Source organism: Pseudonaja textilis, chromosome 6 (assembly GCF_049901715.1).
Source record: "Pseudonaja textilis isolate UNSWEBS1 chromosome 6, rPseTex1.2, whole genome shotgun sequence".
Lineage (NCBI taxonomy): Eukaryota > Metazoa > Chordata > Lepidosauria > Squamata > Elapidae > Pseudonaja > Pseudonaja textilis.
This window is the reverse complement of record NC_141995.1, coordinates 48,819,007-48,837,003: the sequence shown is the minus strand read 5'-3', so window position 1 is coordinate 48,837,003 and position 17,997 is coordinate 48,819,007. Positions and strand designations below refer to the sequence as shown.

Here is a 17,997-nt window from a genome sequence, read left to right as displayed (position 1 = left end):
TCCAATATTTGAGAAGCTCTCACAAAAATGAGGGAGACAATCTTTTCTCCAAAGGGCCTGAGGGAAGGAGAAGAAGCAATGGATGGAAGGTTTTCAAAGAAAGATCCAATTTGGAACTAAGGAGAAAGTTCTTGACAATGAGAACAATCAATTAATGGAACAGAAGATGCCTCCAGAAGTTGTGGGTGCTCCATCACTGGAGGTTTTTAAGAAGAAACTGGACAGTCATCTGTCTGAAATGGTATAAGGTCTTCTACTTGAGCAGGGGGTTGGACTAGAAGACCTCCAAGGTCCCTTCCAACTCTGTTATTCTGTAAAACAACCAAAGATGTTTACTCAGGAACACCTATTCCCTGTCGCCCTTCTGGCACTCTAGCACAGGGGTCGCCAACCTTTTGGACCTCAGGGACCACCAAACTCATAATTTTAAATCCTGCAGACCAGAGACCCTGGGAAAAATCCCCCCAAAAGTCTGCAGGGAAATTCCCCACCCCGTTTTCTTACTGGTCAATCGTTCTTCTTTGGGGATCGCAGGATACCGTCTCCAGCTCCGTTCTCAGGGGAGGGAGGGAGGGAGGGAGGGAGAGAGAGAGAGAGACTTTTGGATTCATGCAAGGAAAGCAGCAGAAGCAGCAGAAATCTTTCTTTCTCTCCCCCAAACTCTACCAGAAACGAATCTTTGCCAGCACAGCCTCTTGGAGGAGGAGGCCTTGCAGGGTCCTAAAGACTCATTTCTGGTGGAGTTTGGGGGAGAGAAAGAAAGACTTTGGCTGCTTTCCTTGCGTGCAGCCAAAAGCAGAAGAGAGAAGCGGAAAGAAGCAGCCCAGGGGCCAGGCCAGGCATGTGGGGCGAATGGGGCAAGTTCCCCCCATTCGCCCTTCCCTCCCCTCCCCTCACTACCTCATGGTGTTCGCAATGCAAGCGACGCAAGCCTTGTGTTCTTGCAGGCCATGTAGGCAGCACAGCCTTGTGTTCCTGCACAGCCTGGATTAATTGCTTTGGGGGTGACATTTTTATGCGGACCATCAAAATTTTCTCACGGACCACCAGTGGTCCCTGGCCCACTGGTTAGCAACCACTGCTCTAGCACATTTTTCTGGGGGCCTCATGACTGATAAGCTAACCACAAATCCAGGTTTAGATGACACCTAGAACCATTCCAGAACTGAGTAAGCCAAGAAAAAGCTATTTTTTTAACAGATTGTGGGCGAGACCCTTCGTTAGAACCGCAACCTAACTTCTAAGAATTAATGTATTAAATAAATTAATGTAATCAATAAATGTATTATGTACGCTATTTGCTAACCATTTATTTATTTGCTTTGACTTTGACAAAAAGTCAAGAGAAAGGAAAGAAAAATACCAATAAGAGAAACACGAGCAAACAGAATATATATTTGAGCAGGCCAAGAGAGGCCGGTTTTAAAAGCCGCATTAAACTTGGACTACGTGGAATAATGCTAGCCAGCCTGTTACACTAATGGAAAGCCAATTCATCAGCAAAGAGAAGACAGTTACATCACTGACCCTTCTTAAATAGCCCAAAATATCAACCATTCGGACAGATGGCAGACTGACAGCACTGGAAACTGACAATTGAAATGATTTGCTGGCTGGCATCATTGAAGTTTCCAGGAGTTCCACAACACAAACTGAAACCATGTTCAAATGCTATTGAAGTCAACGAGTCAACGATTGAAGTCAAATATTATTTGCAGTGAAAGACGTTGATACGTCTTCTATATGTTCATTTCAGATCTTCATTAATGACTTAGATGAGGGAATAGAAGGGGAACTCACCAAATTTGCAGATAATACTAAGCTGGCAGGAATAGCTAACACCCAAGAAGATAGGCTCAAGATCCAGGTGGATATTGACAGACTAGAACACTGGGCTGTATTTAACAAAATGAAATTCAATGTAGAGGAAAGTAAAGTCCTACACTTAAGCAAGAAAAACCAAAACGACACATAAAGACTGGGTGAAACCAGGCTCAATAGCAGGAACTGTGAGAGGGATCTTGGAGTCTTAGAGGACAACCAGATAAATAGGAGCCAGCCGTGTGCAGCAGCAGCCAAAAAAGCTAATGCAATCCTAAATTGCATTAACAGAGAGATTCAATCAAGATCAAGGGAGGTACTAATACCACTGTATAAAGCCTTAGTAAGACCACACCTAGAGTACTGCATCCAGTTTTGTTCACCACATTATAAAAAAGATGTTGAGACTCTAGAAAAAATACAGAGAAGAGCAACCAGGATGATTAGGAGATTGGAGCTTAAAACATATGAAGAATAGTTACAGGAACTGGGCCTGGCTAGTCTAGTGAAGAGAAGAACCAGGGGAGACAGGATAGCAGTCTTCCAATATTTGAGGGGCTGCCACAGAGAGGAACAAGGGGTCAAGCTGTTTTCTAAAGCACCTGTAGGCCAGACAAGGAATAATGGATGGAAACTGAACAAGGAGAGATTCAACCCAGAAATAAGGAGAAACTTTCTGACAGTGAGAACTATCAACCAATGGAAAGGAAGTCGCCTTCAGGAGTTGTGGGAGCGCCATCACTTGAGACCTTCAAGAAGAGACTGGACTGCCATTTGTCAGAAATGGAGTATGGTCTCTCACTTGGGCGGGGGGTGGGTGGGGTTGGACTAGATGACCTATAATTTTATTTTGACCTATGATTTTACAGTATCCTTCCCCTGCCACGCTCACCAAGCCATGCCCACCAAGCCACCAAGCCATGCCCACAGAACACCACGCCCATCAAGCTATGCCCACCTAGGATTCAAACTGAGAAATAAGGAGAAATTTTCTGACAGTGAGAGCAATCAACCCATGGAACAGAAGTTGCCTTTGGAAGTTGTGGGAGCTTCATCACTGGAGGCTTTCAAGAAGAGATTGGAAGAAATGGTACTTGGACAGGGAGTTGGACTAGATGGCCTTCAAGGTCCCTTCCAACTCTGTTAATCTGTTAGATATAGTTCGTTAGGTAGATAACAGATAGATGATAAGACAGCTTTGAAGAAGAGATTGGACTGCCATTTGTAAAAAATGGCGTAGGGTCTCCTGTCTGGGCAGGGGGTTGGACTAGATGACCTACAAGGTCCCTTCCAACTCTGAATCTAATGACCCATCCTTTACTGGGGCCCTGACTCTGCCTGGTGAGAGTTGCAGTGTAGCAACATCTGGTTCCTCCCAGCTCCTTTAGCTAAACGGGGTTTTTCTTTTTCAAACCACGCCATCAAATCAAGCTGGGAAGAATTGCAAAAAATGTATTATTTACGTACTCACGCTTTAATGGACGGCCACCGTTTCTCAGACGTTAATTTAGGCACGATGTGCGTCGACTTTCAGGGGCTCCCTTCATGGAAATAACCTAGAAATATTTTTTAAACAAACAAACAAAAGACAAGGAAAAAATAAATACAAAAGACTTATTTATTTTTTATGCATTTATCCAGCTGCCTAACCTCAGGTTATGTTAACTCTGGGTAGCGTACAGGTAGTCCTCAACTTACGAAGCACAGTGGAGCCCAACATTTCTGTTCTTAAGTGAGACGGTCGTGAGGTGAGTTCTGTCCCCATTTTACGACAGTCGTAACCATGAAAAACGGCCCTCAGTCTCTTTTCTCAAGGCTATTGTAACTTCAAATGGTCGCTAAACCCGCTGTTGTAAATCAAAGACTATTGGTACCTGCCTTGATGTTTATAGCAAACAAATCAACGTGGAAGTTACATTTATTTTTTACATTTTGCAGGCAGTATCTTTTTCCTCTTATCCACATTCTTGTTAAACAGGCGAATTGCCTTCCTAGACCTCGCCCACAAAAAGGCACACTACTCAAATAAAATTCAAAGGAAAACGACCCAGAAACAACCCACATTACAAGAGGAAATAAAATACCCGTTGTCCAAAAAGTTTAGCCTCAATTGTGGTGGTAGGTTTATTCTTTCTTTCTTTTTATTATTCACTAGCTCGATACCTGTGCTTCGCTACGAAACTATGTGGTCGGAATTAGTTTTGGGGGAGGAAAATAAAAGGGTGGGGGGAGAATTCTGCCTCTGCCTACCAGCATCCATCAGCATTCACCTGGCTAACTTGTCAGTGTGAGAGTTGAGGGCTGTTTGGAAACTGAAACTGTATTTGCTGTGTGAGCAAGAAGGAGACAGCAAGGAGCCTGGGTGTGGCTTAGCTCACCTGTTCTGTACTAAAGCTGCTTGGTGTTCCAAAACTGAAACTCCTCTCCTCTGCTTGGGTTTTGCATTTGGAAGAGATTTCTTTTGAGGTTGCGAGAGGGAATGCTATCTCCTTAGCATCAGAGCGTGTTAATAATAATAATATAGGAAATACTAATGCTCTGATGGTCATTTGGAAAAATCCTTTTTTAGTGAGCCTCTAGAAGCCAAGAGGAACATACGTGCCAAATTTCAAGTTTGCTGGCTTTATGGTTCTGGAGATTTTGTGATGATGTGAGAGGGGTATTTCGCTTTTAAATATACACATTATAATATTCATAGAGTTGATAATGATCAAATAGTAATATTTGCTTATCCACATTAATATGCCTTCATTGTATAGTTAATCATTCTCTTGAACTTTTCGGTTTCTAACTTTTGTTTCTGTCAACTAACCATTGATAAAACAAATCCCATGTTAAAAATATAATCCATGTCTTCCTTCTTGCTTATTTTGAGTGTTAATCTATCCATTTCTGTGCATTCTAATACGTTTTTAAAAAATTACATTTTCATCTGTAGTGATCCCTTTCATTTTTCCATCGTTTTGCAAAAAAAAATGTTATTCTCTTTCTAAGGAAGGCTCACTAAACCACATAAGATATTTGCTGCTGGTCTCTTCCACCAATACTAACGTCTGCAACACACAACGAGATTTGTCTATTTTGCACTGAGTGTGGAATGAAAACTATGTGGAGCATTTGGCCTGCAGGAGTCGGAAAACACAGGGTCAACCCCAGCCCGTAAGGTCCACTTAGAAGAAAGAAAACAGAACTTTAACCTTTTCCCCTTTAGCAAAGATTCACAGCCTTAATGAGTTCAGGACAGGAAAGAATAGAGACACTGAACCCTTCCTGATGGGCTGTAGACATTCCCAGCTTTGATAATCTTCAGACAAGTGCTATTTATTGTCTAAGATGGCTACAGGATGGGGGAAAGATGACAGGGATCCTCCTGCAGTATGGGTGAAAAGTCAGAACCCCTTGGAGAATTCAAAAGGTTAAAGTGACATCCAAACAGAGAAAATGAAGATATTTAGACACTAGAAAGCGCAATAGAGAAAAGCAACAAAGGTGGTTTAGGAAACTGGAGGCTAAAACCATTCAAGGTTACCGTATTTTTCAGACAATTAGATGTACCTCAGTTTAGAGGAGGAAAACAAACCAAAAATAGGGGGGTTTTTTGCCTCCGCGTGTCCCGTTTTTGCCCTTCCTAGCGTCAGAGTCCAAAAATGGGACATGCGGATGCCTCCGAAGGTCCATTTTTGGCCTGCAGAGTGATTCTGGACACCGGGGAGGGCAAAAATGGGACCCATGGATCATTCAGGAGGCCCAAAACAGGCCCGTATTCATTCTATAAGACGCAAACATTTCCACCCACTTTTGGGGGGGCTGGGAGTAGAAGTATGTCTTATAGTCTGAAAAATGTACGGCACATAACAGCACTGAAAAATGTGACTTACGTCCGTTTGTCAAAGTTATGACTTTTGCAGCACCCCTGTGATTATGCGATCAAAGTTCAGACGCTTGGCAACTGGCTCATATTTACGATGGTCGCAGGGTCCCGGGGGGGGAGAGGGGTGTCACGTGATCCCTTCAGACAAGCAAAGTCAATGGGGAAGCCAGATTCACTTAATAGCCCTGTGACTAACTTAACAATGGCAATGATTCACTGAGCAGCTATGGCAGGGAAAGTCATAAAATCAGCTGATCGTCAGAGCAACAGCTGATCATCGGAGCAAACCAGTTCGTACAAATCAGGCCGAACCGGTAGAATCCCACCCCTAAATGTAAAACCGGATAGGGCGAGGTTGGGTGAGTGGATGGGTCCCACTGATTGGCAAACCGGTCCAAACCAGCTCACCACTGGACCTCTCTGTCCTGTTTATGAACGTGAGCACCTGTAATGAGAAGAAAAAGTCTAACTGGATACACTTTTGGTTTTATCCATAACAACAAACTAGCTAATCAAAGGAATTAAAGGAGAAACTTCCTCAACAGGGAGGAAAATTAAATTTAATAAAAATTTGGGTCTATATCCTGAAGACACCCTCTACCAAATGATGCCATGAAAATTAGGTCAGTATTTTTAGATCAACTAAACACTGAAACTCAAGAGATCAGGGTTCATTTTCCCCCCGACCCAGGCATAAAAACTAGGCTGAACATAAAAACTATTGCTTGAACATCTTCCAAACTTATTCACAACATCTCCCATTAGTGTGTAAAGGCTTGGATGGAAAATGTAAGGCTAAAATCTCAGAGGTCCTTTTAGGCAAGAATTTGAGCTGCTGCTTCAAAGTCGCAGTGGAAAAATACTATTGTGGGAATAAATTTTGCCACCAAACCTCTAAATCCAAGCTAAGTTTCTTTTCCTGAAGGAAAGGTTAATTACTCTGCCAGTCACCACCAAAATCACTCGTTAAAGAAATAACAAGTCCTCCTAAAAGTTAATTAAGGAGAGATTGTAGGAATACTTTAAAAAGAAAAGAAAAGAAAGGTATCTTGGAAAGTGCTGGATTTACAATTACAAGCAAGGCAACACAGCAAAATCACACCATTTATTCCCAAATGACTCAGGGCACCTTAGACGTAGATTAAGCAAAACGCACAGACCAAATTAACAAGTTAACTAAGCATAAATTCATTTCCTTAATAGTCACAGCCTCGGTACAGTTTTTAATTCCATTTAGGTGTGTGTGTGTGTGTGTTTAACATTTAATTTTGAAACTATCTCGAATGAACGGCACAACCAACGGAATATTCCAAGCGATGCAATACAGGATTTTTCAACTAGAAATTCAGCAGGCTGCATATTTCAAATATTTTATTTCTAGCGAAAGAAAAATATTTCAAATATGCAGCTTTTGGAGTTGGGGAAAATGCTGTAAACCTTAGGCTCAAATCACTTCAATTCTACAGAAATAAATATTACAAGAAAGGCAAAAATCATTTCATGAGAAATTATATCTTCTTTGATATAGTCTCCACTAGAGGAAAAATAAAACTGACAGTCCTAATTTACCAATTTCACGTCACAAGGATTAAATCCGCTGAATGAGAACATGGATTTTTACCTGCTTTTGTCATGGTCAAAACAATTTCATTTCAATTTCAAAACGATTGCATTTCATTTCACTTAACAACTGTGTTGCTAATACAAGAACTGCAATAATTCACTGGATGACTGTGCCAGCAGTGGGATTCCAATTTTTCCCCCCCACTGGTTCTATGAGAGCATGCTTTGCACGCATGCAGCATTCAAAAAGTACCCTCTGTCAGCACTGGTGAAGTGAGCTGTTTTTAGCTCAGCTGAGGCACGGCAATCCACTCAGCTGAGGTAAAACACAAGGGAATATAGGACAGGATAGGGTGGGGGCGGATAGGCGGGGCCAGCCAGAGGTGGTATTTGCCAGTTCTCCAAACTAGTCAAAATTTCCACTACCGGTACGCCAGAACCCATCTGAACTGGCTGAATACCATCTCTGGATTGTGACAAGAAAAGTTGTAAAATTCAATCTGCTTTTGGATTATGGATTTCCTGTGTGGCCACTCCCAGAGGGTCAGATTAAGAGAATCATATCTCTCCAGCCCTTATTCTTAACACTGGTACACCACAAGTTGTGTGTTGAGTCCTTTACTCTATACTCTTTATGTGCATGACTGCATTCCCACTCACGCCAGTAATAAATACTATTACTAAATTTACAGATGATACAACAGTAGTGGGATTCATCTCTGGTCAAAATTAAGGAGGGTCTCTTCTACAACCTTTAAAATGTTCCCATTTTTCCCATTGTAGCTCTTCCCTCTGTGCTCCAAGGTCATTCTCACACGCTATTACAAATATAAATCCAGCAAATGGTCAAATCAAATAATGATACACAGACAAAGCAGAACTGCACGCAGATGAAACTGCTGACTACAGAGGAATCTGAAAAAAAAAAAATCCTTAAAGCAAATCAATTGGCTTCAAGAGAACAAGGACTTGTTTAAGGCAGCCTGACTGGCTAATTCAATCTTAGACATGTATTTAGGGGAGCTTGGATCATGTTTAAAGAAAGAAAGAATTTGTGCCTCTTTCTCAGAGCGCTGTCAGCATTGTTATGAATCAGCATTTAAAGGTATATTAAGAGGGGGACAGGATCCCAAGTGACCTTATATTCTCCGAAATATTGAAGATCCTGATTTTGATAAATCAGCGCAAATGTTCTTATTTGTCATCTAGCAAATGCAATTTTGCCAAATCTCTACACAAAACACAGAGCAGACTCAGTGCATGATGTTTGGGGCGGCTTTCAACATTTTCGTTTAATTTTCAAGTTAATTATATTAACAACTGTTATTTATTTAATGAATGCATTTATCTTTGCTTCATTAGGGCTCATTTTACAGTTAGGTCTTATTTTGGGGGAAATACCGTACTAAATGTGTCCATCTTGTTGACAATCTTAACTGGGGCTTATTTTTTGGAGGTACGGCTTACATTATGAGCATCCTGAAAATTCATGCTAGGCCTTATTTTCCAGTGGGGTCTTATTTTTGGGGAAACACGGTAGCTCTCTTTTCATATATACATTTTTCATATTTCATGTTTGAACAGCTGCAACATCTTCAAAATATGATGGTCTCCGAGTCCTCCCAAAATGTTTACAGTAGCAAAAAAATTGAAAATGAATGAACAAACAAATGAAATCCAGTTTTAGTTAGCTGGACATGCTTAATGGCATTCTTTACTCAATATCTTCTTTTCACATAAATGTTCATAGAATTGCACTTATTTAAAAAAAACCAATGTATAATCTACGGCATGGAATAAATGACGATGAATCTTGGGAATAAACAACAGAAGTCTCTAACTTATCTGTTGTGTTCAAGTTGTACATTTGCAGAAATCATAAGAGGCAAGTGCTAAATGCTTATATTTCAAGTAGCACTTTTGAATATGAGAAAAGATGTTTCACAATGACCAAGGAGATACTGCCAACTCTGAATCGAACCAGGCTGAAGCAATTTTGCGCTGCTTCACACACATTGTGGGGGGAGGATGAGGGGGAAATAGTTAGACCATCTTGTAGACAAAATAAAGAGTCTCCAAGAAACGAAAGTCACCCCAACAGGTGGCAGTAGAAGAAGGAACAGAATTGGTCAAGGGAGCCCACCATCTGCTTCGATTGGACAATATGACCTGTGACACCTGGGGAGGGAAACCATTGCTCTTTTAATTGCATGGTAACCACGGGAAATTTTTAAAGTCGGTTTTCACTGGTTGTGCGGAGATGATGGGTCCAATCAACATGTTCTCTGAGGAATGTTTCTGCCATGAGGTTCCGATGTTTTTGGATGCATTACTTGGAACGCTAACAGATATATTTATTCAATTTTGCAGCTACTAAGATTGTTGGACAAGCAGGCACAAAAACAGCCAGGGAAGTGATTGAAGCCTGGGAAATGGGGTCCCTCGTCAGTCAACAGGAATGCCGATTTACCACCAGCTCATCAAGTACTTAGGAGGTGAAGGATTGGCAGCCCAAGAAAACAACAGCCAATGACTTCATATGTCAGAGTGTTTACAGCGTGACTACTATTGTGAGACAACCCAGGAGCAAAACACAAGACACAGAGGCTTTGTCTTTTAACAGTGGTTTATATACAAGACTACTATATACATACGTACACATTAGGCACATACCAGGCAAGCAAGCAATCTTCAGCTCTACACAGAGAACTACAATGGAGACAGAACAGAGACAGGGAGGGAGGGAGAGAGAGGGGGGGGGGGTGGGTTCCTCTCATGGCCTCACTTTAAGACAGTTTCTTAAAGTGCCAATAACCCTGCCAACCCACTCTCAGTCTTAAAGCAGCAATAACCCTGCTGATTCATCCTCATTGCATCAGCATTTACAGCAGCCTTACAGCAGCTGGTCAGCTATTAAATCTTCATTACCTTAACATAATAGCCAGCCATCAACACCCCAATCCACAACTAAAAAGCCACACACAACAGGCACCATATCAATACGCCACACAGAACACCCCAAAGGAAACACTTTGCTAGAGAGAAGTTCCCTCCAGCGCAAGTCTGAAAATCGGAAGACTAAACCTCTGGTCCCGATCCAGATTGGATCCTGCAACATTATCCTGAGACACGTATATTTGCCTCCATTTGTGAGAAAAAGAGGTAAATGGTATGTACAGAAAATGGAGGGGGAAAAAAACACAAACCTGTGCAACTATTCAGATGGGTACTTTTAACCTTACTCTTCTGAAGAGAAACTCCAATGATGGAAATTGCCTTTACCAAGCAGGGAATTCGATCCATTCTATAATCATGACTAAAATAACCTTCGCTTGATGAATCCAAGAAAAGAGGAATCTCCAAAACTGGTCGCAAAATAAACATTTCCGTCCAGCCTCATTATGACAAGGTGTCTCATTTAAGCAGCTACCTCAAGGCATGGATACGGCTTTGCTTTAATGTCACTTCTATGGCCAATCGTAATAGAAATAAAACCTGACTTCAGTTTTTCACCTTCGCAAACCTGCTATTACGTTTGTTATAAGAAGTACCGTATTTTCCCCAAAATAAGACCCTGTCTTATATTTTTTGCCACCAAAAATGGCACCAAGTCTTATTTTCAGGGTATGCCATCCACTGACTAACCTCACTTGCCCGCATCGCCCCCAGCCTCCTTTTTGCTGTCAGAGGCCTTCAGGAACTTCTTCTTCTGCGGGTGGCAAGGCTTTCCTGAAGGCGTCTGCCACAGATAAGAGAGCTCCAGATCAATCCGGAGCTTTGTTCTCAGCTACAAAGGCCTTCAGGAAAGCCTTGCCAGTCTTGCTGGCTGCAGAAGGCAGGTGTCGGGGTGTGCAAGGCCTGGCTACAACTGTCCAAAGGTAAGCAGTAACTCCACCGCTCCATCCCAAGCCTAGCTTAATTTTTACCCGTCCACTTTGGAGTGGGCAGGATCTTAATTAGGGCTTATTTTGGGAGTAGGGTTTATATTGTGTGCACGTGTAAAAATCAAACTAGGACTTACTTTCAGGGTAGATCGTATTTTCAGAGAAATGTGGTGTGGGCATGCGAGCCCCAGCCAAGCTTAACTGCGCTGCGCATGCGTGCACCTCCCAGCTGATTTTCGGCCCATTTAAGCCTGTTTTCTCCCTCCCAGAGGCTTGAGGGAAGCCTCTGCCGCCTCAGGAGGCCAAAAAACAGGCCTTCCGGAAATACTGGAAGTGACGAAACATGCCTGTTTTTCGGCCTCCAAAAGCTGCAGGGGCCTCCATCAAGCCCGTGGGGTGCGGGGTGCATTGCATTGTGACTGCTGGCGCGCGTGTGCGTTTTCGGCACACCACAACAAAAAGGCTCACCGTCACTGCACTAGATGGTAATCAGGGGTGGGTTTCAAAAATTTTTCCTACTTGTTTGGAGCGCACGAGGTGGTTTTTGCTGGGTCTCTCTGAACCAGTCAAAATTTTCACCACCAGTACACCAGAATTGGTCCTAACTGGCTGAATACCACCTCTGAGGGTAATGTTATCTCAAAGGGTAGAAAAGAGAAGGGGAAAAAACAACAACTCTTATTTGGTGCCAAAGGTTGCTTGTCACTTTCCGATTCCTCTAATCTGGGATGGGGGCACTTGGAGGGTAGATAGACTGACCCAGCCGTAAAGGCTCTGTCGACATCTTGAAACACAGCGCCATGGAGAGAGAAACCAATGAAAGAATGTTGAGAAGTTGGCCAACAAAGCTAAGGCTAAAAGGCCATGGAAGCTACTCATGGCACACCGTGTATTTTGACCTCTTTAGAAAAGAAACAATCTGTTATAAAAATAAACACGCCCAGCCCTTGAACTGAAACAATTAAGATGTGTTTTGCTGGTGCCAAGCTGTGCTGTCAACAATTTGGCCTCCCATCGGGTTGAGGCTATGAGTGAACGTGAAAAAAAGTTAAACAGTTGACAGACCTTTCAATTAAAATGAAAAGCACCATCTTCTCTTTCTCCCTCCCTCTCTTTTCTCTCCTTTCTTCTCTCTCTCCTTTCTTCTTTCTGTATTTCTTCTTTCACTCCTTTTTCTTCTCTCCCTCCTCTTCTCTTTTTCTTATCTACCACCTCTTTCTTCTCTCTCTTCTTTTTCTACTTTCTCCCCTTTTTTCTCTCTTCTTTCTCTCTTTCTTCTCTCTTTTTTTCTTTTTCTTCTCTCTCTCCTTTCTTCCCTTTTCCTTATCTACCACCTCTTTCTTCTTTCTCTCCTTTTTCTTCTCTCTTCTTTCTTCTCTCTCTTCTTTCTTCTGTCTCCCCTCTCTCTCTTTCTTCACTCTTCTCTTCTCTTCTCTCTCTCTTTCTCTATATATGTATAATTTGGGGTCCAAAATTTCCCTTGCTAAGCAAGACAGCCAGGAAGTGGATTCCGTCCCATTTTACAATCTTTTTCGCCACTGTCATTAAGTGAATCCTTGCCCCTGCTAAATCAGTCACAGGGCTGTTAAGCGATGTTAAGCTTCCCCGTTGGGCTGTATTGGTCAGGAGATTGCAAAAGCGGATCACGTGATCCCAGGAGACTGCAATCGTCATAAATATGAATCATGAGGATGTTGCAATGGTGTGAAATATAGTCATAAGTTACTTTTTTCAGTGCTGTTGTGACTTTAAACGGTCAATAAGTGAACCAAAGTTGAGTACCACCTGTATAGTCTAGGCTGGGAAAATATTTACTTCTTCCTGCTTTCCAGCCGTGAGAAGGGCTACAGCTGCTATTGTTCAGCAGCTGCTGTGACAGGAAATGACAAACTTGTAGCCCTGGCTCTTATTTGCACACCTCCTATTTCCAGTTATTATTCTTACGATAAGCCAGAGCTATGGGAAAATATATATATATGTATATTTATGCTTATTTGCTTTGCTCTGTTCTCCTCCTCAGTGACATTTTTAACCAACCCTTTATACGGCACAGACAGCAAGCAGGTAAAAAGGAAGCCTTGAAAATGTGGCTTTTGCGACGGCCACACAAATTGTAAGGCTGAGAATACTTTTCTTTGCAGGCCAATTCCCGCCCCCCCCATCGCCAAGGCATAAAGATCGTCTCTCTTGAGTCCAGAAAACCAAACAGGAAATGATAAAATATCTCAAGGAAAACAGTTTCCAATTGGGCCAGAAAGGAATGCCATGCTTGGAGAAATAAGCAGAAAAATCCAAACCAACAACAACAAAAATTGGTTATGAAAACGATGAATCTCGCAGGAGGACGAGCCAGAAATATTGAATGAATGAAATAAAAAATGCCCAGTTTTGTTTTAGAGAATTATCTTGTGCTTCAGAAATAAACCTTGTCATTCTGCTGAAAAAAAACATAAAATCAGACTAATGCTGCTTCTGTCCCCGATAAGAATATTTTTCTTCTTTTCAGAAAAAAAAAGACCCTAAAGAAGAAAATGATTTGAAATGTGTTGGGAATTCCCTCATGAATATTTCTGGCTCTGTCAGAAATGTCCATTTTTCTGAGAGAATTTTTCTTTTATCTTTTTAAATTACTAAAAACAGGAGGTCAACCTATTCTCCAAACAGGGGTCGCCAACCTCTTGGACCTCAGGGACCACCAAATTCAGGGATCACCAATTTTAAATCCCGCAGAGCACTAATATGAATCCAGCATGCTGCTCGCTGAAGCGCCTGGACTCCCACTGACGGGATGGGGTCCTTCAGGCACTTAGCTTGGCTGCCTATTTCTGCAACCTTAAATACTCGAGTCATTTGGACCCGTTTCCCACAGAAAACAAAACACCAAGATCTCTCATCTCTCTCTCTTTTTTTTTCCTCCCCCCTCTTTCTCTTTCTCCCTTTCTCCCTCTTTCTCTCTTTCCCTCCCTCCCTTTCTCCCTCTTTCTCTTTCTTTCTACATTTCTTCTTCTTTCTCTTTCCCTCCCTCCCTCTTTCTCTTTTTTCATTTCTTTCTCTTTCTCTCTTTCCCTCCCTCCCTCTTTCTCCCTCTTTCTCTTTCTCCATTTCTTCCTCTTTCTTTTTCTCCATTTCTTCCTCTTTCTTTCCCTCTCTTTCTCCCTTTCTCTCTCTCCTCCCTTTTCTCCTTCTTTCCCCCCTTCCTCTCTCTTTCTCTTTTTCTCCCTCTTTCTCTCTCTTTCCCTCACTCCCTCTCTCTCTTTCTCCCTTTCTCCCTCTTTCTCTCTCTCCCGCCCCTACTCACTGTCCCCAGGGGTGGGGATGGGGGAAAAGGAACCTTTGAATTGGTGCTGGGTGGTGAGAATCTGATGACTGGAGGCTGACAAGCCATGCGCTGAAGACCAGATGGCTGGCAGGGAGGTGGGGCAACAGGGGTGATACCGGCGGCGGATGGACTGATAAACATGGGAAATCGCGGCATCCCTTTCGCAGGCCAGGGAATACCCGGGAAGGGCTCCGATGCTACAATCTCCCGTGAGCTACCCTCCCACCCCGCACGCACCAGCCCATCCGCTCCCGGTATCACCCCTGTTGCAGACATGGGTGCGCTGCGGCCCACCAAAATTTTCCCATGGACCACCAGTGGGCTGCGGCCCTCCAGTTAGATCACTGCTCCAAAGCACCTGAAGGCAGGACAAGAAGCCAAGGATGGAAACTCACCAAGGAGAGAAGCAACCTGGAATTCGGGAGGAATTTCTTGATAAAAGAATTTAACCAGTAAAACAACTTGCCTCCAGAAGTTGTAAATGCTCCAACACTGGAAATTTGTAAGAAAAGATTGGACAATCAATTGGTTTGAACTGGTATAGGGCTTCCTGCTTTAAGCAGGGGAGGTTGGACTAGAAGACCTCCAAGGTCCCTTCCAACTCTTGTTATTCTGATTAGATACAAGGGTAGTCTGCTACCGGTTCGCACTGGTTCAGGAGAACTGATTGTTAATTTTATAGCCAGTTCTGCAAACCAGCAATTCCCAGCCCTGGCTGGCCCCACCCACATTTTTCACACTTAATGACTGTTGCCCCATTCTCTGTGGTCACGTGATTTACATTTGGATGCTTGACGCCCAATTCACATTTAAGACGTCTGCAGCTACCCCTTGAGAATCACATGATCCCGTTTTGTGACTGTCTGACAAGCAAAGTCAATGGGGAAACCAGATTCACTTAAAAAAAGTGTTACTATTTCAACAACTGCAGGGATTCCCTTAACAAACGTGGCAAGATAAGTTGTAGAATGGAGCAAAACTCACTTCACAAATTTCTCACTTAGGTCGTAATGCGAGGACTTCACACACACACACACACACACACACACACACACAGATATATAGATATAGATCAATATAGAGGGGGGGGAGGGAGGGAGGGAGAGACAGAGAGAAAGTGGGAGATATAGATTAATATAGACAGACAGACAGACAGACAGACAGATAGCAAAAGACAGAGATAAATATAGTAAGATAGATAGCAATAGATAGAGAGAAAGATAGTGAGAGAGAGAGAGATCAATATATAGATATGGAGAGTGACATACAGAGAGACAGAAATATGTGTGAAATACTCAGGACAAATCTGACTCCAATGAATTCTGGGTTTATTCTTACTTTATTTTCAACATTTTGAAAGACTTGGCCCATGATGGCGAACCTATGGCACGCAGAGCCATACGTGCTGGCAAGTGAGCTCACTGGGCATGTGTGCGCCTCACAGCTGATTTTCGGGTGGTTTGAGGACTTTTTGGGCCTCCCAGAGGCTTGAGGAAGGCTTTTTCTGCAGGCCGAAAACTAGCCCCATTTTGTCACTTCCTGTTTTTCCGAAAATATCATATAGTACGAGCGTGCAAGCGTGCACACAATTTTTGGCACAGAAGCCCAAAAAGGTTAGCCACTACTGGACTAGGCTACTGGACTTTGAGACACTAAGTTAGGATGCAATAAGATGATGAAAACCAGAATAAGATGACGAAAGTAGAAGAAAAAAATAGCAATTGTCCTCACTGTTATTTCTAAGTTTGTTGGAAACAATGGAATTTTCAATGTCTCTCATCCCATAGAAGATGACAGTTGCTCCATCTATAGCTGGTAGGACTTCAAACAAGAAAAAGAACATTTTCCAATATGGTATAATAGAGACTGTACTAGCATCAAACAGAGGATTTGATTGTTTTCAGAAAAGAATAGAGCCAACCTTGCTTCTCCCACAAGAGAACCACCCAAATTGTCAACATTTGAAACCACTGCGATACAAAAGTACTTTTATCTTAGGATCTTTACTAAATGAGCTGCACTGAAAGACGTTCCCTGGATATTCTTCTGGGTAGATTTGCTGTTTATACACCCCAATAGAACCTGAACAGAATTCCTGCTGTAATGTACATTTTAAAATATATGTAATTAAGAAATGTCTATTCCTGGTCCCATATGGAATTTAAAACACAATACAGATATCCCTTGATGTACAATAGTTCTCTTAATGACCATTCAAGGGCATAGAAGAAAGTGATTACAACCCTGTTTCACACTGTGGCAGCATCCCCATGGTCATGTTATCAAAAGTTGGAGGCTTGGCAACTGACTCATATTTATGATGGTTGCAGTGTCCTGCCCAGTCAATGGGAGAGCCAGATTCACTTAACCTCGTCATTAACTGAACAACTGCAGAGATTCACCAACTGTGCCAAGAATGGTCGTAAAATGGAGCAAAACTCACTTAGCAAATATCTCCCATAGCAACATAAATTTGGGGCTCAATTAAGTGCGTAGGTTGGATTGGGTTAGGATTGTCAACGGGGAAGCAGATTCCCCTTACAACTGTGCTACTAACTTAGTATTTATAGAGCAAAATTACCCTGTTTCCCTGAAAATATGACCTACCCTGAGAGTAAGTCCTAGCTTGATTTTTTTTTACACGAGCCCAATATAAGCCCTAACCCCAAAATAAGCACTAAGATCCCACCTACTCCAGAGTAGATGGGTAAAAATTAAGCTGGGGTGGAGATGGGGGGTGGAGCTGTCCTACCGCTTACCTTTGGACAGTTGTAGCCAGGCTTTGCACACCCCAACACCTGCCTTGCCGGCCCATTTCTTTTGCAGCCAGCAAGGCTGGCAAGGCCTTCCTGAAGGCCTCGGGAGCTGATAACAAAGCTCAGGATCGATCCAGAGCTCTGTTATCGGCTGCAGAGATCTTCAGGGAAGCCTTGCCAGTTACAGAAGAAGTTCCTGAAGGTCTCTGATAACGAAAAAGGGGCTGGGGGCGATGCACGAAAGTGAGGTTAGTCAGTGAATGACATCCCCCCAAAATAAGACCTGGTGTCTTTTTTGGTGGCCAAAAAAATATAAGACAGGGTCTTATTTTCAGGAAAACATGGTACTATTTATATAGCAAGTACCTTTTTTTTCCCTTCCCAACCCGCCTGAACCAGTCCCACAATCTTGGCTTCTGAGTTCAAAGCAAAGTTAAGAGAATTTGGATTTCAATGCCTGCCAGACAAGGAAAAAACCGCACTGCTTGAACAATTCACTGTGATCAATAGGCCCCGTTGTTCCTCCTACTGTCTCTTTCCTTTGTGTGACTCAGTGCCATATTGTTCCAACAATGGCTCATGGAAAGCACGATGGGTGTCAGAGCCCAAGGGGCCAGTCGGTCATCTCTGGAAACCAAGACAAGGAAACAAATAAGGACAAATGGCCTTGGAGGCTCCCCACACCATGCTCACAAGCCAGCCGCACCGACACAAATCGCAGCATCACACACATGCATTTTGTCAAGGGGAGGCCTTGCTGACAGGGTGTGTGTGTGTGTGTGT

At 42.8% G+C, this 17,997-nt stretch overlaps 1 protein-coding gene across 17 annotated transcripts in view; it reads right to left on the bottom strand.

Moving 5' to 3' along the window:
• Nucleotides 1-17,997, bottom strand: part of APBB2 (amyloid beta precursor protein binding family B member 2) — a 126,361-nt gene that overhangs the window by 81,523 nt on the left and 26,841 nt on the right. For 12 of the 17 annotated variants that reach the window (XM_026699806.2, XM_026699808.2, XM_087936773.1 and 9 more), the window contains exon 2: nt 3,293-3,377. The gene's annotated coding sequence lies outside the window, so the exon portion shown is untranslated. Of the gene's footprint in view, nt 1-3,288; nt 3,378-17,997 lie in introns of all 17 variants that reach the window. The other 5 variants (XM_087936770.1, XM_087936766.1, XM_087936768.1 and 2 more) reach the window with 1 other exon arrangement.